We start from the raw sequence: 21,509 nt of genomic DNA on the forward strand, positions 1-21,509 counted from the left end.
GTGGTCACAGAAAAAGGGCAAACACAGCTTCAGAATGAGTGGTTCTCAAGCTTCTCTACAGACTTTCAGAGAGCTGAGTCAGTAGACTATTTTTGGAGTATCCCAGAAAGAAGATTGATAAAACTTATTTTATTTAGACTATCAAGAAATCACTCCATGTGAAAGCTATAATGGAGCCTTGATAAGAAATCAAGAAAGGTTGAAAGTGTGTCTCGCTCAAAACTACTCCTGGCAGTGCTGAATTTCCATTTGGACTACTGAATAGAAGTTATTTCTTGCAAATGTAAAATAGGCATGTTCTTTTACAGACCAAAGTATCCCATTTCTGTTGTGTCAAAATTTTTCATGAGAGGATAGTTTGATCTACGAAAGATGACAAAATGCCTCAAACAACGAAAATAGCCCCAGAAGATCTAAAAATGAAAGCTACAGCTGTTACACTATGTCTTTTTATGCCACACCTCATCATGAAGACTGCACATGGACTTATCAGAAAAATATTAGAATTATTCTTTAATGGGAAAACTTGTCATGTAATTTCAAATAAGACTTCAGAACAAATGTTCAAACTTCGAAAAATATATTTTGCACATTAACAATTTTTAAAAGAACAGTTTAGTCTAAATGAAAATGACTAAAAAGATACAGTAGTTTGATCCGGCTTGAAGAAAAAATCCTAACCCACTGACCATTACCCATTTGGGAATACTGGAGTTAATAAGATAGAATTAGTGGTATCCACCTAACAATCATCTTGTGTTCTTGGAGCTTTTCTCTCCTTTATATTTTATATGAAGGTTTTTAAGCTTTTTTTTCTCTTACCCTTGTTAGCACCGTAAGGAATGGTAGAGGAAAGGGTCATGGATCACTTGTGTAAACAGAACTGTATAATTAAAGATGTAATTGGTATATAATGCAGTTAATCAAAACTTCACTTTTCTTTTCATGAAAGATTTTTAAAAATTTTTTTTTTGGTATCTAAATATTCAACCAGTCACCTGCTGATGTTACAGAGTCAGCTAAGAGTCCAGATACTACAGACTTCCATTTGTTTGAGGTAACTAATATGTTTGAGCACTGACAACTGCTGTTGTTAGTGACTGTTGATAATAATAAACCTGATGATAACTGTAGTTTCTGAAGTTGCTGAAAATGTGTGAGGCAAACCGAGGAGCATAATTGGAAAGACAGCCTCGTGACAAAACTAGAAAAATTAAACATGGTGCAAGGAACAGAATGTATGCAAGAAAGAGGGTGCAGAAATAAGAATGATTAGAGCAAAGTAATAATGAAATTGCTCACTCTGAGATAATGCTTGTCCTTTCTTTCAAACCTTTGGAGTCAACAGGAAAATACTCAAGTTTGTAAGTGCCCTGGGTAGTAGTCACCTGCTACTTTTTCAGGCACTTAGCATATCCTGGCTGCCTTCTTATTCTCCCAGTTTGGGATAAAATTTTCCTTTTATTTATATTGAACAACCAGTGAGTTTTATCTTCTGATGAAGCCAAGTTCACTGACTCTAGGGTTTGCAGTAAGGTCTAGGCTTACATACAGGTTAATGTTGCCTGCATAAGTTAATGCCATGACTTCCCCCCAGATGTTGAGTCCCAACACTGAAAGTCAGCAATAATGTGCTTGCCATCTCTCTGCTATGACATAGGAACAATTCCCAGATCCTAGACCTGTCTGCATGGAGGATCTGGGCCAGCTCTGTTGAGATTTTTGTGTAAGGCAGGTCTGCAGTAACAAAGTACAGACTTCTGGTATAAAATAGAACATTCACTGCCCTGTCCCCATTGTGGCAAAATCTGGGAGGTGATATCAGAGAACACATGAAGTGCTGACCAGTGAAGTTCTTCAGAGGTCTTCAAGTCTTGTGGTGGAAAGTCAAGAAAGCCTCAGAGGAATATAGCCCAGCCCATCTCTCTCAAACCCCAAAGTTATCCTCTCTTATTCATTATTATCTCCTGAGGAATAGTTAATTCAGAAGTCAGAATTAATCTTGCCTTCAGAGCCTCAAGGGAAAATGATTGGTCAATATGGGCACAGGTCGAAAACCTGTGAAGAGCTAACACATTTGTGGGTATAAGTTTATATTCACTCAGTACTGAACCATCACAAGTTTCCTCACTTTCTTTACCTCTTAAACAAAAAGAGGCTAAGCAGAATTTTTTCTCTCATTGAGTTTACTTAGCCTATATTCAGTGCCTAGAAAGGAAGAACTAAAGACAGAGCAGTAGATATCAAATAAACTCTACAAAGCAGCAGCAATCCAGGAGCAGTAAAGGTTGAAGAGATCTTTGCTCAGGTGGTGAGGTTCATATGCAGTGGCCAATCTTTATTTCCTTAAAGATGGGGATGATAGTCACCTTAATTTTCTTTCCTGTTTTTTTACCGCTGTTTGTTTGATTCCTTCTCTGGTTTTCAGAAACACACCAGATGCAGCATGTCCCCCTCCTTCCTGCAAGATCCAAGGGTGCTTGGCCTTGGTCTTGTAGCAACCTGGGTTTCCAAAGCAGTAGATGCAGTTGTGTATAAAAGGTTTCTGGTATTTGTCCAGAGTAGATATTTGTTTCTGGTGAAAGAGTATTGGTTTATGGGGACTGTGCCTTAATCTTATCTCACTTTCACCAGAGACAGTAACAGAGAGTTCCAGCATCATTGCTCTGAGCAGGAGGCAGAAGTGCTGGAGAAAGGTGAAGGCAATGGCCTCTTGGTTACAGAGAGAAATTCTAAATGTATCCATCACTAACAAAGCTGGGCCTAACTGTTACTTCAAAGTCAAACAAAAAGAAAGAGATACTCAGAACTTTTGCACAGTTTTTGCTCAGGAATTACAGAAAATAATAATCCTAGACACTTAACGGTTCACAGTAATGGAAGATGAACATCCTGTATTCCTGGTGGAATTAGCAAAGCCATCATGAATCCATATCTTCGCTGGCTTTGGTCTGTGACTTTAGAGCTGCTTTTTTTTGGAGTTGTTTAGGTATGAAGACAAGCAGCCTTGGAGTAGGGAACTGAAACCAAAGGAGAAGCATACTTGTTGCTGAGTTGAGGGAGAAAATGGTCTTAGTATGAGAAGGCAAGACAGGTCAGCAGCAGGACCTGTGTACTGGTTTGCTGCAGGTTATGAGTATCTGGGATGCTGCATGGTAAGAGTAAAGCTGCCTGTATGGTGGTCTACTCTCTCTTAGGTTACTGAATAAAGAAAAAACTTCTGATATGAGAAAGAAAATCTGTTAAATTCAGACAGTAAGCAGAGGTCATGTGAAAGCAAAATAAATGGTTTATATTATTTTTTTTTATTATAATAGTTAAAACATCATTTCCAATGTATAGTTAACTTCCTTCTTGTTAATCTAAGACATTGATCTAACCATTTTATATGAAAAGGTGTAAATTTATAAAAGTATCTTAGCTGATATTTTGCATATGGTTGAATTTTACTTGTTTTGCACATGGATGAAATTGACTTTCTTTATGCCATGCCAACATCTTGTCAGCATTTTGAAGATCTGAATGTAATTCACTGCAAATTTCTATTCTGATGGAGGGTTGGAGACAAAGAACCAAACTCATGATTCAGGAGCAATGGAGGCACTGCTATTTGTTTCACTTCACGAGGACTGGAGGGAAATCAATATCTTACCTTAAAACATATGAAAAAGTAAAAAGCAGTTTTGTAAAAAAAACAATGTGAAGAAAAACCTGTGTTATGCTTCTGGAATTATTTAATAAAACATCTTGCTTCATTAAAAGCTAGTGGAAAGTTGCTCTTTGCAGTAACTGTGATACAAATATAGGCCACTAGATAAATAATGAAAAATTATCAGAATAGAAGAGACTTTAATGTAAGTTGAAGCCATAAAATGTGTGTTTTATTATAGGGCAGTGCTGTATTTGGTATTATTTGAACATCAAAGTCAAAATGAAGTCACAGCATTACTCCTGTGATTGAACCTGTGTGTGGCAGTAGCACAGAGAGACTGCCCAGGGGTTGCCCTTCGTATCTGGCCCCCATTGTGTTTTCTGCTAAATAACTCATAGTGACATGGTCTCCCTTCTTAGGAGCTCCCAGTGTAGAAAAGAGATTCACAGTTTTAATAAAATTCTCAATCTCAAGTCAGTATTTTAAATCAATCAGAACTCCACTTCTCCATTACCAGTCCTGCTTTCCTTTCTGTCCCCTGAATTGAGGATACAATTTAAATTATTTTTATTGGTCAGAATAATACCACAGTGATTCCTGAATAAAAGTTGTATTCACTATATGGACGCTGTAAACTAAGCCCATAATTATTCAGGTGATATTATGTACCGTGTATCAAGGTACTTACATGGGTAGGTACTCTGTGTGTAAAAAGGAGTAGCACAGAGGAAAAAAAAGGCATCTCAGGAACATCATCTCTGCTTTTCTCAAAGTGTGTAGTAATTTCCAAAGGATTTAGTTTTATCTCCAAAATCAAATATCTATACACATTTGTTCCCAGACATCTTTCAGCTGTTACAGCTTATTAAACAAAAAGCAATCTACAATTTATATAATATTGCAAATATTGTAACATTATTATATCTTTAATTATTTGTTTCATATTTTTGAACCGTCAGTGTTATGTGAAAGATAATTAGTGGTATCTGATTATACCTAATAATTCCAAAGGCTTACATTATATCACAGAAACTAAAAAAAACCCAACAAAGCAAACAAAAAAACCCCAACCCCCCAAAAAACCCCAAACCAAAACAAAAGAAAAAAACAGTGAAGTACATGCAAGAGAAGTTAAGATTAGGTTTTGAGAAGAATACAGTGGTTAAACCAATGTGGATAAATAAAACTCAGTCCTAATGTTTGAAACGTGTTCTATGTTTTATCATTTAGACTAAGTTTTTCAGAGCTTAAAGAATATAACACTAATTTGGAAAATTTGCTTTTACTGTATATTTTGTGTAACTAAAAAGTCATTAAAAATCTCATGAGCTATCCTGCTTACAGATAAAGAAGAGAACCTCCATGCTGGGGCAAAGAACAATCATAATCCTAGATTTAAGGGAGACAGTGCTGAAGAAGCAAGAAAATAATGATCTAGCTGCTATGGGAGCAATATAGAACTACCTAGGACCAATTCTGTGACAAATGGAGGCTCAACTTCAAACAACATTTCTAAAAGCTCTTACTGAGTAACGGGCTTGTGAAGTCACATCCAGACATCTAAGTGGCATCACTTTCAAGCACCACCAGGTTAGTGCTGCTAAAATCAGGCCTGTGAATTTGAAAACCATGTTGGGTAACAGCATCACGGCATCTCTTCTGAAGAAGATGATTTTAGAAGTCTGAGTTCAGCAACCAGTAAAAAAGAAATACCCACACAACAAGGCAACAAACAGACAATCTTGGCTTGGAAACGTAAAGCATGAACCCCTACACTTGTATCAGTTAAAGGCGAATTTGATTTAGATGGTGCCAAGTTAGGGATCACCTTCATCAGGTTTGCCTTCAGATAGGCAAGTGGAAGAGCAGAAGCTTGCCTAGGCGTAAAGGGCAAGGCTGTAAAACTGTTTCTGGAGTCCTTCTTCCAGTATTCCTTCCTCAGTTGACTTGCTAACCCTTTGCACATGATGAAAATTTTTTTCTGGGCTTTAGGAATGCTTTCACTGAATTTCAGTGCTTCTAGAATGTGAGTTACTCAGTTCAATTCTGCAGTTTGTTCTCTGAACTGAAAGGAAAAATCTATACTGACATTGCACATTTCAGCAATGTGGATGTTAGTAAGATTGAAAGATATGTGTGTTTGGCCTTTTGATATCAGTTGCAGCTAGAATTTCCCATCTAACCTCAAAATAAGCCATTTTCTGAATGGTAATGCTACCTCATGTGCTGCAGAAGTTCTGTCTTGACAAGCAAAGGGTGTGAAAGGCCACATATCGTTTAAGAAATGGAGAAGTAAACAGCAAGGATGAAATTTGTGTATAAGCTTCAGAAGCTCATAATTTATGACAGGACAATTTGAATTTTTTCAGATCAATATTCACATATATATTTTTGTGTATATAATTCAAGTCCATCATCAGGCCACAAATGAGGCAGGAACGTATGTCTAAATTCACACAAACTCAGCATCTCCAAATATATTGTACTAAAGCATCCATGTATTTGAAACTTGAGCAATGTTATATTGTTACTCAGTCTTACTGCATTCAGTACTCAAAGGCAAGTAATCCTCTGCAGCATAGTGCTCTCATCTTAGTTTTACTCTCAACCTTTTTCCCCTCTTGCCAAGAGAATGTGACTGAAAGTCATATTCACATCTTATTCAAACACAGTCCTGGGTTTCTGGATAGCTGTGCTATATCAGATACCTTGATGTGTCTCCTTCCCCCTGAAAACTTCTGAGTAGAATAAACAGGTGAGGGATAGACAGACAGGCCTGCTCTCACTCCAGCTCGCACTGCAGTGGAGCTAGAGGAGAGGTAGCAGGAATTTTTCTGGGTGGATGCTCCTTGCAATGTCTTCATATGTGGTAGGAGGAGAATTAACTCTCAACTACCCCTTCTTCCTGGAAAGAAAGGACAGATGAGAGAAAGGAAAGCAGTGCCTTTTCTTCTAGCCCTTAAAGCCTTGACTCTAATGAAGTATGTTTGAAGGTGATTACAGAAGTCCCAGTGCAGGCTTTAGTTAGCGATGACCAGGTATTTCTAGATGCTGCTGCAGGGCATGGTCAGCAATCTTCATCTGCTTCCTTTGCTGAGGCTCAGGGAGCATTTACACTTCCACCACAATTACAAACCAGCTGTCCTGACACTACTGGGAGTGTGATCGCTTCTTTTTGACTGAGTATATGGTCCAGGTATGTGAGCTACACGCAAAGCATGCAATTTCTTGTCTAATCTGACTGCTCAGGTGGTGATTGCTGTGTGAATTGCATGACTAATAGCACAAAGATATTCTGAATGCAGCTTTATTCAAGTATGAACTGGGTCCCTGAAGAAGCAGCCATTTGCTTGGGGCTTTTTTTGCCAAATTAGTCATCACTACATTGATAACGACTTCAGGTGCTGCCCTGACTTTCCAAATTATTTTGGTGCATGGATAACCTTGTCTTTTTTAAGGCGTATTTTGTGGTGTAGCCTGCATCTGGGCATTGAAACACAATGAGAAAGTGGAAGTAATATGGTTCAGCAATCATCATTACTGTATCACCACTGGCAACAATAATCAGTAAGGTCAAAATCATGTCTCTAGTACAGTGCTTTCATAAAAATTTAGTAATTAGGCATGAAAATCACTAAGTAAAATTAAAGTTATTTCCTTTTTCCTTTGTATAGGGAGAACTGTGGTATTGCAATACTCTGTGACCAATAGAAAACACCAAGTTCGTAAGTAGTGATCCCTGTTCTCTCAATTTCAACAAGTTTTTATGAAATCACCACAAATTTCCATGCCCCTCATGAAAATGTTGTAAGATGTCAGATTTCTTATTTATTTCCCTAGTGAGAAAGCAGTGCCCAAGCTTGAGCCTGAAATATGTATTGTAGTTGTTTTCCATAATGTAATACTTCTGTTTTACACTTTGTTTACATAACATATTACATATCAACTTCTTTAGTACAATGACATTTTTCTTTTCTGGTTTTATATGAGCACTAGTAATGTAGGCATCTGAACTGTTTTATGTTTCAGCCAAGGGCTGTAAAGCAATATGTCTCGCTGAGGATCTATGTGTACTGAACCTGTGAGAAGATGTCTTAATAAAAGTATTAAGTGGAGATAATGACATAAAAATGTATCGCATAACTAGCTGTAAACATCCAGAGTTCCCCCTAGCTTTAAGAGCCTGAGTTTGAGAGTGGCCAACAGCAGTTGCTTAGTGTAATAGTCAAGTTCAGAAAGGAACTCATGCAAGAGGGTCATTGGTGGTTAGGAACTTCTTGAGCTCGAAATTGCATTCATAAGGCTATGCCTAACAGTATTTGATGCAACTTTCTTCATTAATTTAACACTTTTATGCCACCAAAACACCCTCTGGCAATGAGTTCCTCAGATTCAGTTAAGAGCAATGTGAAAAAGTTCTTCCTTCTGTTGTTTTAAACATGAGAACTGATTATTTCACTGAATGGACTCTGTTATGAGAATCAGAAAGTAGTTGTTAATTAGTCACCTTCTCCAGGTCATTTACTGGTATCTTACTGAATGATGGTACCTTACACAACAAAATAGAAGAGCATACCTTCTAAGAATGACTACTAAACTTCTCTTTTAATCAAGAGTCAGCCTTCCCTGTAAATAACAGTCATTATGCACCATTAAGGATTAACATGGTGCGTTGCTGGAAATAAAGATCAGCTTATTTTATCTCTCCAGTTGTTCTGGATTCTGTCTTTCATCTCTGGGAAGTGATGGACCCAGAGATTTTTGAATTCATGGAAAAGGATGTCTTTGAGTTTGTTGAACTTTGGAATAGGCCCCATGGAAGGAAATCTGCTTCTGTAGGTGATATGGGTTTCCCTAATTTATGTAGTCAGGTAGAGCAAGAATTACCTCTACTGAAGACTCATATACAGATCCATGAACTTGGAGTCCTAAATTAAGTGAATCATGTTTTTAATTTACTCCCCTAACACAGGTGCTTTTGAACACCAGAAGACCTGAAACGGTCTGGTTTTCTAGGCCTTGCAAATGCTCTGCTGAAGAGCAGATGGTGGAGATTTTTCACATCCTTAATGCCAAGAAATAAATCCCCCAGGGCCTAAAGGGGATCACCAGAGACTGAGCAGCATACAGTAAGCTGTGTGTCTACTATTGGTTTTCTATGCTCTGTGGACCAGCTTTCCTTTATATCCCTCCAAAGCCTAGGTTCATATCACCTGCCTAAGGTAAGCTTCACAAATATATATATAGTCAATAGAGTGTCACCTGCTCAAGACAGCTTAAAGATGAACCTCCAGAGACAGCTTTTTCTGACTTTTAGAAAGTTGAAGTGGCTGTGCTCCTAACGTGATTAACGTGATGCTCTTTGATGCCTTTGTTGGGCAGGCACTGAGTCAGATAGGTGGGATTTATCCATATCTGAGTTCCAAATTGTGTGTGAACTGAAGATGTGGCCAACCCTTGCACTGGTCACTTGATGATGGACAGGCTTGTGGTGTGTTACTCCATTGTTCCTGAGTCAGCTTCTGTTGCAATCTGGCCCATGGACATCTCAGACAAGTTGCCGAAGAACATCTAGACTGGGTTGGGTACCTATTACAACTCTAATTAGAAGGAAGCAATTACTGGGATTACATGTACAACTGAGATTCTGTGCAAGCAAATATACAGTTTGGAATTTATTGAAGCTTCTCTTTTAAAATACTTCCTACAAAAATATTTGTCTATTAATTTCCATTAATTGTATATGCAATGCAGAGATTAGGGGTTGTTATTGAATTCTGGGTTTTATCCACAAAATCAACTTGTTTCTGTTTCTTCTTGATTCTCAAGAGACTAGTTTTCTAATTTGATCACCATAACATGGGGGAAACGCATTGACCCTCTGCAAAGTTTTGGATCCCACTGCTTTGCAGTTTAATTAACGCATCTTTTACTACACCTATGAAAACTCCCTTCTCTCAGTTGTCTATTCCAGTTTTCATAGACACCACCACCTCAGCAGCTGCAGCTCCCAATGAGCTTGATGATGACATCACTGCCTCTGAGCATGGGGGGAAGCCAATGGGATGCAAAAACTGATGTCAGGTGCTCATCCTGTGTGTGATATCTAAAGAACACATGATAATTTTTAAGTCATGCTTAGTTTAAATCACTTGAACAAGCATTCTAGGTATAGCAGAAAATCTAGGGAAAAAAGTATTCTCCATGTTGACTATTCTCTGTTTGTTCTGTTGTTGTTGTTGTTATTATCCCCCTTCTGGTCATTTATGTGGGAAACCTGACTCTAGAAAACCCTTTTAAACCAGCAGATATGTATTTTTCTAATTTTGTTTGCATGACATTTTGGCTAAAATGTTTCAGACCTGAGCCATACAAATCTAAAAGTGATTATTTCTTGTTAGTGTCTTCTACACAGCCCCAGTGGCAGTACGTACGGGGACTGGTACTGAGCCCTGTGGCATCTTAGGGGGAGGGTATCACAGGGGTCTACCTCAGGGCAGACCTTGTCACTGTGGTAGATCCTTCCCTGGTGCCTGCAGTAGGGCATCTTCACTCTCCAGACCTTTACAGTGCTCCCCACTTGCCCCAGTTCTTCTTCTGGTGTCATCTGTGAGGAGAGCTCCCTCGCTGCTATGGAAGATACACAAGTTATTCCAGGTACTACCTCTGATCATTTGGTATATCTAATGCATGCTTGAAATATGACAGGGTGCTTGAACATACATTCAGAAATTAATGAATATAGTGGGAATGTATAAACACCTTCCATCTGCCAAAAGATGCTGAGATACCTATGCAACTTCAGACAATGTTGTCTGCCATTTTGCTGAATTCATAATAATCCACTCCTTGCCTTCCCTTGGCAGCTGTTTCTCCACTAGGGATGTACTGAACTTTGACCCTGAGAGACAGCTGCCTCTTGCAGAAAAAACCCACATGCCAGTGACCTACAGACTGCCATCTTTGACCTTCAAAGATACTTTTAAACCATTTGGATTTCTTTTACACAAAGACAAAGGATGAGAAGGTGAAGCCAACAAAAGAAAAGCAGGTGATAAGAACGAGGACAAATCTTCAAATACTGGATTTCAGACTGGTGCTTCGTTCTGTAAAAAGTAAATCATTGCCAGCAGTTAAAAAAAAAAAAAAAAGAGAGAAAAAGGAAGCATTGTCATGATATTAGTAAGTTATCCAGTTGGTTTCTTAAGAGTATGACAGTGCATATGTAATTAGACAGGGAATGAGAGTGGTGAAAATGGAGAGGTGTGGCTTTATAGTGCACTGAGTACTAGCACACACCTAAGAAAACAGCCAGTCACTCAGGAAACTGATAAACACTTTCTGTACCCCACATCCAAACTGATAAGCTGAACTCCACCAAGGAAGAACCCTTCATCCACTGATTTAGTTATGCACCTGAGTAGTGCAGGCCTGCCAAACTAGCTTTAGAAAGGTATATGAAACCAAAGCCTACTTCAGCAAAGCATTGACTTCAAGTTGACTGGGAGAGCACAGTGCCAGGAAGCAACATAGAGGATTCTGTGTGTTGTGCAAGGAAGGGTATGCCACTCTGCTAACTATATATATCCTTTCTGCCTCCCACCTTTGGACTGTGATTGGACTGTAACTGTGTCTATCATTTTTTTTTTTTTTTGTTAATTAGTGGCAAGCCTCTTATAAGCCTCTTATCACAGAATGGTTTGAGTTAAAAGGGTCCTTCTGGACGGCATCCCTTCTCTCCAGTATGCTGACCACACCACATGATTTGGTGTCATCAGCAAACGTGCTGAGGCTGCACTCAATCCCACTGTCCATGTCTCCAACAAGAATTTTAAATAGGCCTGGTCCCAGTACCGTATCCTGAGTAATGCCGTTCATCACTGATCTCCACACAGACATTGAGGTGTTGACCACAATTTTTTGTGACCATTCAGTCAATTAATTATCGACTGATTGACTGTCCATCTAGTCCATGTCTCCCCAGTTTAGAGTCAAGGATGTCATGCAGGACAGTGGACTCTGCACAAGTCCAGGTAGATTAAGACAGTTGCTCTTCCCTTATCCACCAATGTTGCAATCCTGTCATAAAAGGCCACTGAATTTGTCAGAAACAATTTACTCTTAGTGAAGACATGTTGACTGTTAACAATCACCTTTTATTTTCCATTTGCCTCAGCATAGTTTCAAGAAGCATCTGGTCCATGGTCTTGCCAGGCACTGAGGTAGGACACACTGACCTGTAATTCCTTGGGTCTTTCTTGCTTCCCTTGTTTCCCTTTTTTCCATCAGTGGAAATTTCACCAGAATGCTACAACCTCTCAAATATGCTGGATAATAGCTTAACTACTTCCTTGTTCAGTTCCCTTAGGGCACACAGATGCATGGATTTGTGTATCTTCAGTTTTCTTAGTTGTTCTTGAACTTGATCTTCTCCTACATTCTCTCAGTTCTTGCCTTTGCCTTCTGTGACTTGGGTGGTACTTGATGAAGACTGAGGCAAAAGAATACTTGAGTACCTCTGCCTTCTTCATATCTCAGGTTATCAGATCTCCCATTTTCTTCTAGAGAGGACCCACATTTTCCCTAATTTTTCTTCTATCACTGACTTACCTATAGAAGCTTTTTGTCCCTGACCAGGTTTAATTCTTTCAGAACCTTAACTTTCCTAACCTGATCTTTGACTACTGAGACAAATTCTCTGTATTTATCCCAGACTACCTAGAACACCTTCCACCCTCTTTAGGCTTCCTTTTTGTATTTGAGCTTGTCAAGGAAGTCCTTGTTCATCTACGCAGGTCTCCTGGTGTTTTTGCTTGGTTTCCTCTTCACTGGGATGCATTGCTCCTGAGCTTGGAGAAGGTGATCCCTGAATAGAAACCATCTTTCTTGGGCCTCTCTTTGCTCCAGGGACTTATTGTCTGGTACCCTACCAAGCAGATGAATGAAGAGGCAAAAGCCTGCTCTCCTGAAGTCAGGGTAGTGAGCTTGCTGTGCACCTTCCTCACTGCCCTAAGGATCTGAAATTTCACCATTTCATGGCTACTGCAGCCAAGGATGCCCCAGAGCTTCAAATTCTCCACCAGTCCTTCCTTGCTGGTGAGAACAAGGCCCGGCATGGCACCTGTCCTTGTTGGCTCCTCTGTTATTGGAGAAGGAAGTTACCTTCAGTGCATTCCAGGAACCTCCTGGATGGCTGTTTTATCTCTCCAAGAGATATCCTCGTGATTGAAGTACACCTATGAGGACCAGGGCTGCTCCTATCTGTCTAAAGAGGGCCTTATCTTCTCCCTCTTCCTGTTCATGGGGTCTACAGAAGATGCCCACTATAAAGTCACCTGTCCATGCCCTCCTTTTAATCCTGACCCTTAAGCCTCATCCATCCCCAGGCAGAGCTCTGTACACTCCAGCTGGTCAATGACTTAGAGGGCCACACTGCCTTCTTGCCTCTCCTATCTGTCCTTCTTAAAGAGCCTGGGTCATTGCATTCCAACACTCTGGTCATAGAAGACATCTCGCCACTGTCTCCATGTTGCAAATAAGATCATAATCTACAGGCATGTGTTCATCTCTAACTCCTCTTTTTTATTCTTTGGGAAAAATATTTTGGGTTTAGTCATGTTCATAAAAATCACAGTGTTGTATAATTGTTTTATATTAATAGCAGTGGTGTTAATAGTGGTAATAACAATGAGAAATCATAAAATAACAACAACCTGAGTTGGTAGGGATCCACAAGTATCATAGAGTCCGAGTTCTGGCCTTGGAAATAAGAAAATATTTGTGTGGTATATGCAATAAAATCTTTCTGTAATAGAAATATTTGGGGGTTTTTCTCTTTCAAAACAATTGTTCAGGTATTTCAGAGTAGAAAGGAATGGGAAACAAACCCAGAAATGTAAAGAATCTTTTAAAAAACCCTGTTAGAACAAAAGAATTCTGAATATTTTGGATAATGGGACTAAGTGCCTATAATAAGATTATAGGAGAACTTCATATATTATGAATAGTATTGAGTCCCATTGTGTAAAATAAATGGTCTTCTAAAATAATTTAATAGTCTTTATCTTAACAGTTGTCAGAAAAGCTAAAAGAAGTGTAATAAGTCAACCTCACTTTACTGGTACAACTGGATTTAGGAAACTGCTGAGAAAGGCAGTGACGCAGTCAGTAGTTTGGTATGGAAATTGCTAAGAAAACAAAAAGCAGACTGTCATTCTTTTTAGTAAACACAGTTCTTTCCACTTAGACCAAATCCACAAAAAATTGGGGGAAGGAAGTTTTTTTAATAATCCTGTTAAAATTCAATCATGATTTATGAATAAAAACCCAGTACTTCAAAAACCAACCCTACCAAACCCAGCTCCCACTGTGGACATGATTTCTGCTTTTCTTTGCTGTTAATCTCTAGAAATGACTGGAAAATATTATCTGATGCATTTAATACCTCTTGTCACCATCTCGGAGTTTCTCATTTTCTGGAAAAAAATTGACAGTCTACCAAGAAGTTGAAATGATTTGAGGAAAGGTCATCAAAACCTTCAGATTTTTCTAAATCTAGATTTTATTTGTTACCTCAAAAAGGCATACAGTGCAGGTTCAGACAGTTTTTTAATAGGAGGAGGCTATCCGGAGAGGAATCTGCAAATACAGTAATTTGTGGTGGCTACTGTGAGCCGAGTTTGCACTTGATACTTTTTCCTGGGGGAGAAAGGTACCACCTTCATGAAAGGTGGCAATTGGATCGTGTCTCTGCACAGACATAGGATGCAAAGCTAGAGAGCTGAACCACCAGCATGGAAGAATGTTCTTGAATCCTGGTTTTCACTCTCAGCTTTGATTTCCCAGCTGCTTCTCCTGGTCCTTCTGCCCCAGCTGGTGCAAAGGGTGCTTGTACAGAAAGCAGTATGTGTGAATCTCTCTGTCTGTGTTGGTCACTGTTGCCTTCTGTTAACCTACTGCACCAATTTCCTCTCAAGCACATTTCCTTTGGGGTGTGGATTTAAGAGCAGTGGCTGGCGCAATAAACTCCTTCTCCCCTTGGCCTGCTGTGTTAGGTTGCTGCACCAGAGGAAGCAGTTCATATGTTTTAAGGCTAGAGGGGACCATTACAATAATTTTATTTGTCATACATTAGAAGCAGAATACATAATTCAGAATATATCTGGTCTTGACTTAAAGCCTTTGCGTGCTGGAGATTCCATCGCTTACCCTTTGTTATTTGTTTAATATTTATTTTACTTCCATCTGAAAAATTGCAGATTTGGGGTTTTGCTTAGTTTACTGAAATTAAAGAGTAGTCTAATGCCAAAGTTTTCTACTCATGTACATAATTTTGGCCCATGAAAATACTTATGGACCTCTTTGCTCCCAGTCACAAGTGACACCAACAGCAACAGGCATAACTCACTGTTCCTCCTAGAAGAAGTCATGAGCTGCAAGACATTTTTCTCAGTCTCTGTTTATAGAAGCAGTCTTTATCTTTTAATCAAGAGCTCCCTCTTCTCCTTCTCTTTATGTCCAAAGTATGAAATTACATTTAAATACACAGATGGCTGATTACATCCTACTAATAACAGATTTTGAGAGGAGAGAAGCGAAAAAGGTGGGCAACAGGCATACAAAAATTCCTTGTAACTGGATGTCGTTGCAACAGTGACTGATGAGGGGATGTTAGACTCTGTATCCAAACACTCCTGTGCTATTCCCATTCTACCCACAATAAATCCCCTTCACTCCAGGCCACAGTCTGCTTTGCTCACCCTTCTCCTTTCATCGTGCAATCATTCAATGGAAAAGTGATCCCTCAGAGAGATTCCCTCTCCTAGAAGGAAATAACCAGAAGGGCAGTATGCATATCTGAGGAGGAGGTGGAGGAGGAGTTTTTTTTGTCTCCTTCCACTCCTTAAGTCAAATCTATCTGTAAGGCTGGAAATTTCAGCTTAGGAGCATAAGATTTATTGCTAAAGAGGAAAGGGGTTGAGTGGTCCCAAACCATTCCCAAAATCTTTGGAGTAAAACCTTACTGCAGTTGGGGATAACAATAAGAAAAACAAACCTTATTATTTTTGTGAGAAAAGGATATCATGCCCAGTCTATATATATGCCCAAGGGAATATACATATTTTAAATACAAATTCTGTGTAACTTGCTTTCCAGGACAAAAAAAAGAAATAAAGATGGAAGAAAACATTGAAGTTCCCCTGGCTAGTTTGGAGGAATCTTTAGTTCCTTTACCTTTATACACGTAACTTGGGTAAATCAAAAAGGAGCACCATTTCCCTGTGCAACCAGTGGAGAGGAGGTCACCTGTAGAAGCTGAATCAGAGCATTCAAGATCTCAATCACTTGTTGGAGATACTTATCTCATCCCAGTGACTACAGAGGGAGCACAGGGTGATGACACTTGGTAAGTCAGAGCGTCAGTTTAAGCCCTACAGTGAGTTGGCTTTCCATCCCTCTGAAGAAATACACTGTACAGATATTTCTCCACTTATAGAAGTTATTCTACATGGTGTGACGACAGAAACAATGTTGTATGACTTAAGTGAGCTGCATAGCATGTTCAATTCTAAACTCTCTCTTTTGGATTTTTAAATCAATTCTCCAGCAGCTTTTGCAGTGACCTTGCAGCATCAGATTGCCATTTTGGCTAAAATTGAAGCAAATACATAAATGAGTAAACTGCTCTTAGCTCCTAAGTAGTTTGCCATATTGGTTGTTTATATACAGTATAAGCTGCAAATTGGTTGCCCAGTCATCAGCAGAACTTTTTGGACACTTAAAGACAGAGCTAAAGCTGACTCCTGAAAAGAGAGAAGGATGATTTTGTGGTTAGGGTGTTCTTGTGGCTCATTTCCTCTCCTGTCACCCTTCCTCTGTGACACAGGGTCAGGAATCTACTCACAACTCAGCTTCAGAGCTCACACTATCCGTTAAATGGAAAATACTGTCCTTTTCTAGACCAGCCAATAGAAATCATATTGAAGTTGAGCACCATCAGGGTGCAACCTGGTCAGGAACAAAATCGATTGTTCATCTCTGAAAGTACTTTCAATTAAAAGTTTTGCTTGGTGAACTCAAGCTTTCAAACAGTTTGTATAACTGCAGAAGTTCTCACTCCTGTGCAGCTTCTTTCATCTTTCATTTCATCACTTTATAGCTCTAATTCATTGAGCAGGACATGTAAACTTCCAGAGATAAAGGAATGCCACACATTCCATCAGGCTCATGCTCTCTGGACCTTTCAGTGCCTTAAAAACATGATAGTTTCAAAGCTTTGACAGCTGGCTGGAAAAGAAGCCTCAAGGCTTATGCTCTGTTTAGTTGTGTTACCAGCCCACTTCTGCACAACTTGCAAAACTAGCTCTGGTGTCTATGCTGCAGCTGAATTTATGAGAAATTCCACAGAGGTACGAGAAGGCAAAAGAAAATCTATCCTGTCATTTGCAGATTAGAAATTCAGCCAACAAGGAGGGATTCATGACTCTTAAACTTGGAAATTAACCATAGGATCCACAGCAATGGCAGCTGGATGTTTTTTGGTTTAGAAACCATATGTGAGTTGAAATATGCTGATTTTGAGCATGCTTTGAGACACGGGCAAGAGAAGGATGAATCACCTTTGAGAGCTGGCATAATTCAAACTGCCCTAGCCGGTGTCAGCAGTAGTCACTGAGCCTGAGGGACAGCCCAGCTCCTTGGTGAGAGGAAAGGAGTCTGCACAGCAATTTTGCAGAGGCATGCAAGGCAAAGGAAGTTTGAAAGAGTTGTGCCTGCAAGTCCTGCATGTCTGGTTGCCACAGCTACACCTCTCATAAGGTTATGTCAGTAGTCTGCAGACACCCTGAAGATGTATGGTTGACTGAGGGCACAGCATTGCACTGGAGTCCTCTGTTAGGAAGGTTATCTTCACTAGGCACTGCACAGCAGACTTCCTTTGGGTTGCATTGTGGTTTCATACTGTAAGTGTTAAAGCACTGTTTCGCTCTGCAAAACACAATCCTGCTTTTCCTCCTCATACGAGGAGTCCCATGGAGCCAGAGGAACAAGTTGGGCTTGTTGGTTACATATATCTCAGCCTTTGAACTGAACTCTACCTTCAGCTACACCTCTGTGAGTTAGTTAAGTCTTGCCCTTCCCTGAAACTAGCTGGGAAGTCTCATTGCTGCTACAGAGGAAAGACAACAGCTTTTTTCACTCACTTCCAAGAGAAATTTCCTAGTACAACAGCAAAGGGCCAAGTGAAACAAGTTCTTATTACTGTAATCATTTAGTCATTCTTGCTTTGTGAGGACAAATCTATCAGGAAAAAAAATTCTGATCAGACTTCTCTAGTAAGCTATTCATTGATTAGAATTGAGCTACAGCTTTAAGTAGCCCTGAGGCACTCTATTCAGAAGTCTAATGAAGCCCAAAAAGCATTTATATCTGATTAACTGACTTTGTAATTTTAAATGTAAGAAAAAAAAAGGTCAACAGAACTTTTCTGCAAGAGAGAGGTGCAGTTTTTCTTCCAGTTGGGAAAAATATAAAATAATAAGGCAAAGGAGTCTGCTGAGAACATTGTGATTTTGCTTGTTTTCCCTAAAGAACAGGCTTTTAAGGTAGTTTTTGAAAAAAATGTTTGTGAAAAAATATTTCACAGAGAAAGATACACTAGCAATAATTTTGGCTGAGAATAGCAGAGGAAACCTGTGAAGCGAGAAGCAACAGTTCATGTAGAAACTTAGTTTTAATAAGATCAAGTTTTGCCCTGCCGTGTTTTGAAACTATCTGGAAGAGCCTGTTGCCTTCCACAAAGAACAAACACGTCTAAAATTACTAACGCAATGACTCTACTTAACAAACAACTTAATACCTGCAGACTTTCTAACTGGGTGTGGAGGTGTAATTTGCTCTTTTGGATATTTCTGCTTGGATAGGAGCCAATGTAAACTCCCAAGCCAAGTCACCCTGATTTAAAAACCATTTTCTGAAGCTCTCGGTTCCCATGAAAGCCTAATATCTGTTTAATAACTGGATATTCAGATACACTTGAAGCACGTCATATGGAAGTTTTCTCTGACTAAAGTCCATGAAAACAGATACACAAACATGTTTTAGAACACACAGACACGTTTGCACTATACCTTGGTCCTTCTAGGTTAATAAAAGGAAATATTTAGAAATTGAAAATATCTGTTTATAGGTATTAGATCATCAAGCACAAGGATCTGCATTATTTTTTAATATGAAGGTTACATTGTACTTCTAATACATTTTCTAATTTTTTAAAATAATTTTAACTGGAGAAAATCTCTGCCAAGAATTCCAGCCACTTTCACATTGTCAGAAAAATATTGTGAATGTTTTTTTGTGGGTGCAGCAACCACATGTAAAGGAAAAACTTTCTATTTATGACTAAGAGGATTTAAATAAAACATCGGAAAAGCTTTTAAGGAGCAGCTAACTAGACAACCTGTCTTATCACTAAGATAGATATGAACAGTCTGTAAAGTATTTATGGCTTATCTAGTCATAGCCTAGGTGAAAGCTCAAGGTAGAAAACAGGAAAACAGATTTCTGAAAGTATTGCTCTTTAGTGAGAAAGGAGTGGAGGGAGGAGTAGGGAGTTGGGGCTTCCCTTCTTCTTTGTGTGACACTCATCAGAGATGAGTAGATACAGAGGTAGGACCCAGACAAGCTGCCCTTGAAAAAGAGTGCACGGGAAAGACTGCGTTCTAGTGAATGACCCTGCTGTGCCTATGCACAGTCGAGTTAATACACCCTGTTACACTCAGGGCTCTTCTACAAGTCCAACCTTATTTCAGAAACAGAAGGAAGACACAGTTCTCATTTCCATTCTGTTTAATTTTGTCCTTTGTTATAAATTTTTTTTTCTCCTTGAAATAATAATTTTTGACCTGCTGATTATTCAGAATGGCAGGTCAGTAACACTAGCCATTAGCTGAGGTAATGTCACTCAGCTATTCCAGTTTTCTTTGAGATACACTCTGACAGGTTGTCTTCACATCTCAGTCTACAAGCACGTCTGGAGGGCAAAGTGGCCTAGGTGAAAACAAAACCACAGCTATAATATTGATGGTCATACAACCATGCCAGAGATGAGCTAATTCTGCTTTGGCAGAGCTGGGGCCAGAGGTAATACAGGGGATTTCTGATGGCTACATTTTTGCCAGACAGAACTGATAAAAAATTTTTGGAATGAAATCCTAAAGAAGTTGCATCAGGAACTCCCCAGCACAAATAACAGGTTGTCAGCACCAGTGTCATTTCACCTGTGCTAATACTGCAGATGTTGTAGGAACACAGCATACTCAGTAGCAACCATCCTGACTTTATTGAAGTTATATAATAAATGTAAAAAAATACAAATTTTTTACAGAGCTGTTAGTTGAAGCCTCCCTGGTTTATCTGTTAAAGCAGGGAATGTTTGTTGTAGGAACTAAAAATAATGAGGGTAAATTGCAATGCTAAAATTAAGGAGAAAAAAAGCCTTTTGAAGTATTACCCTGTGGGACTAGTTTAGACTAGTTTGGCCAGGTTTGGGAAGTGTCAGAAGATGGAGAATCTGAAAATGCAGTGAATCTCAGTTCTGACGTGAGAGAAAAGGCATTTTACCCATCTCATCACTGAGAGATGTAAGACTGAGCAAGACAAAGGCAAACCCTCTAAAGGATTTCGGTGTGGAAAAATACATGTGACAAGCAGGTAAGCTAAGTGTTAGTCATGCTATTTCAACAGTTTTAAGGCATGTTTTCTCCTAAATGCTTTTTTTCTAATTAGATACTCTGTGCTTTATGGAGCTGGATGGCTGCTGGGTGCCTTTGAGAGAGCAGCACACTGGGAGAGGTACAAGGAAGCCAGGCCACTCTCTCCAGCTGAATGAAACCCAAATGCAGAACACCGATCTGAAGGTTTCTGCTTCAGAAACCCAACAACTAGAGGCCTGTGCTACAGCAGGGAGACAGTCCTGCTGGACTGGAAAATATGCTCTGCATATCAGAAAATGGCTAAGAACAGCTAAGGGCTAGTTTGCAACATTTAGGTGTAGCCATTACTAAGGAATGATGCAAATTGTTCCAGGAGGAAGCACGGGGGAACGTGTCCATATATTGCTTTACCTTGCCATAGCAAGGTAAAAAACCACCCTGCATGGGGTGGTTTGTCCTGCTTACCCAAATGTGAGAGGCTGGACTCGCCCTCTCTGAAAAGCCTGATTTTTTTGAGTAGATGGGGATGAAGCAGAGCTTGTGTTCCTCTGGGGACATATTGAAATTCTCTCTGGATTTCACAAGGACTTTCAGCAGCAACCTGTAACTCTTCTCTGCTTTTTCTCATTTGAGTCTAGTCAAAGAAAAGATTTATCCCATGACCTTTAAGCTGAATGGAACTTCACCCCCGCCTCCGATTTTAGTGTGCTCTCAAGTGTTTGTTACCCAAGGCACTTTTAAAAAACTTGCTTATGTAAAAATGGGTGATTCATTATACATAGGAATATGAGTGGGTGAAACCCTTATCCCCTCCTTTTTTTGTAACCAGCTAGTCTACACAGGCATAGCTAGTAACTATAAAAAATAAAGTGGAGGGAAAAAAACCCCAACAAAACCAAACAAAAACCCTTGTAGACAAATAGGGAGTTCCTACAGTGTTCCTTTGACATTATGAAGAGGGCTTTAAAGTCACGTCTGTGATATGACTCTTTTTACAGTGCCTGTGTTATGTAAAATGACATTTGTGAAACAAAGGATCAAACAAAAATCTTCAAAATGGAGCATTTCTTGTATGTAATGCTTACAGTAGTTCATGAAGACATGTAGTGTGAAATGCTATAAGATATATAAGGGGAAAAAATGTT

The sequence above is a fragment of the Myiozetetes cayanensis genome, unplaced genomic scaffold (assembly GCF_022539395.1).
Source record: "Myiozetetes cayanensis isolate MyiCay16 unplaced genomic scaffold, myiCay2020 scf1, whole genome shotgun sequence".
Taxonomy (NCBI): Eukaryota; Metazoa; Chordata; class Aves; order Passeriformes; family Tyrannidae; genus Myiozetetes; species Myiozetetes cayanensis.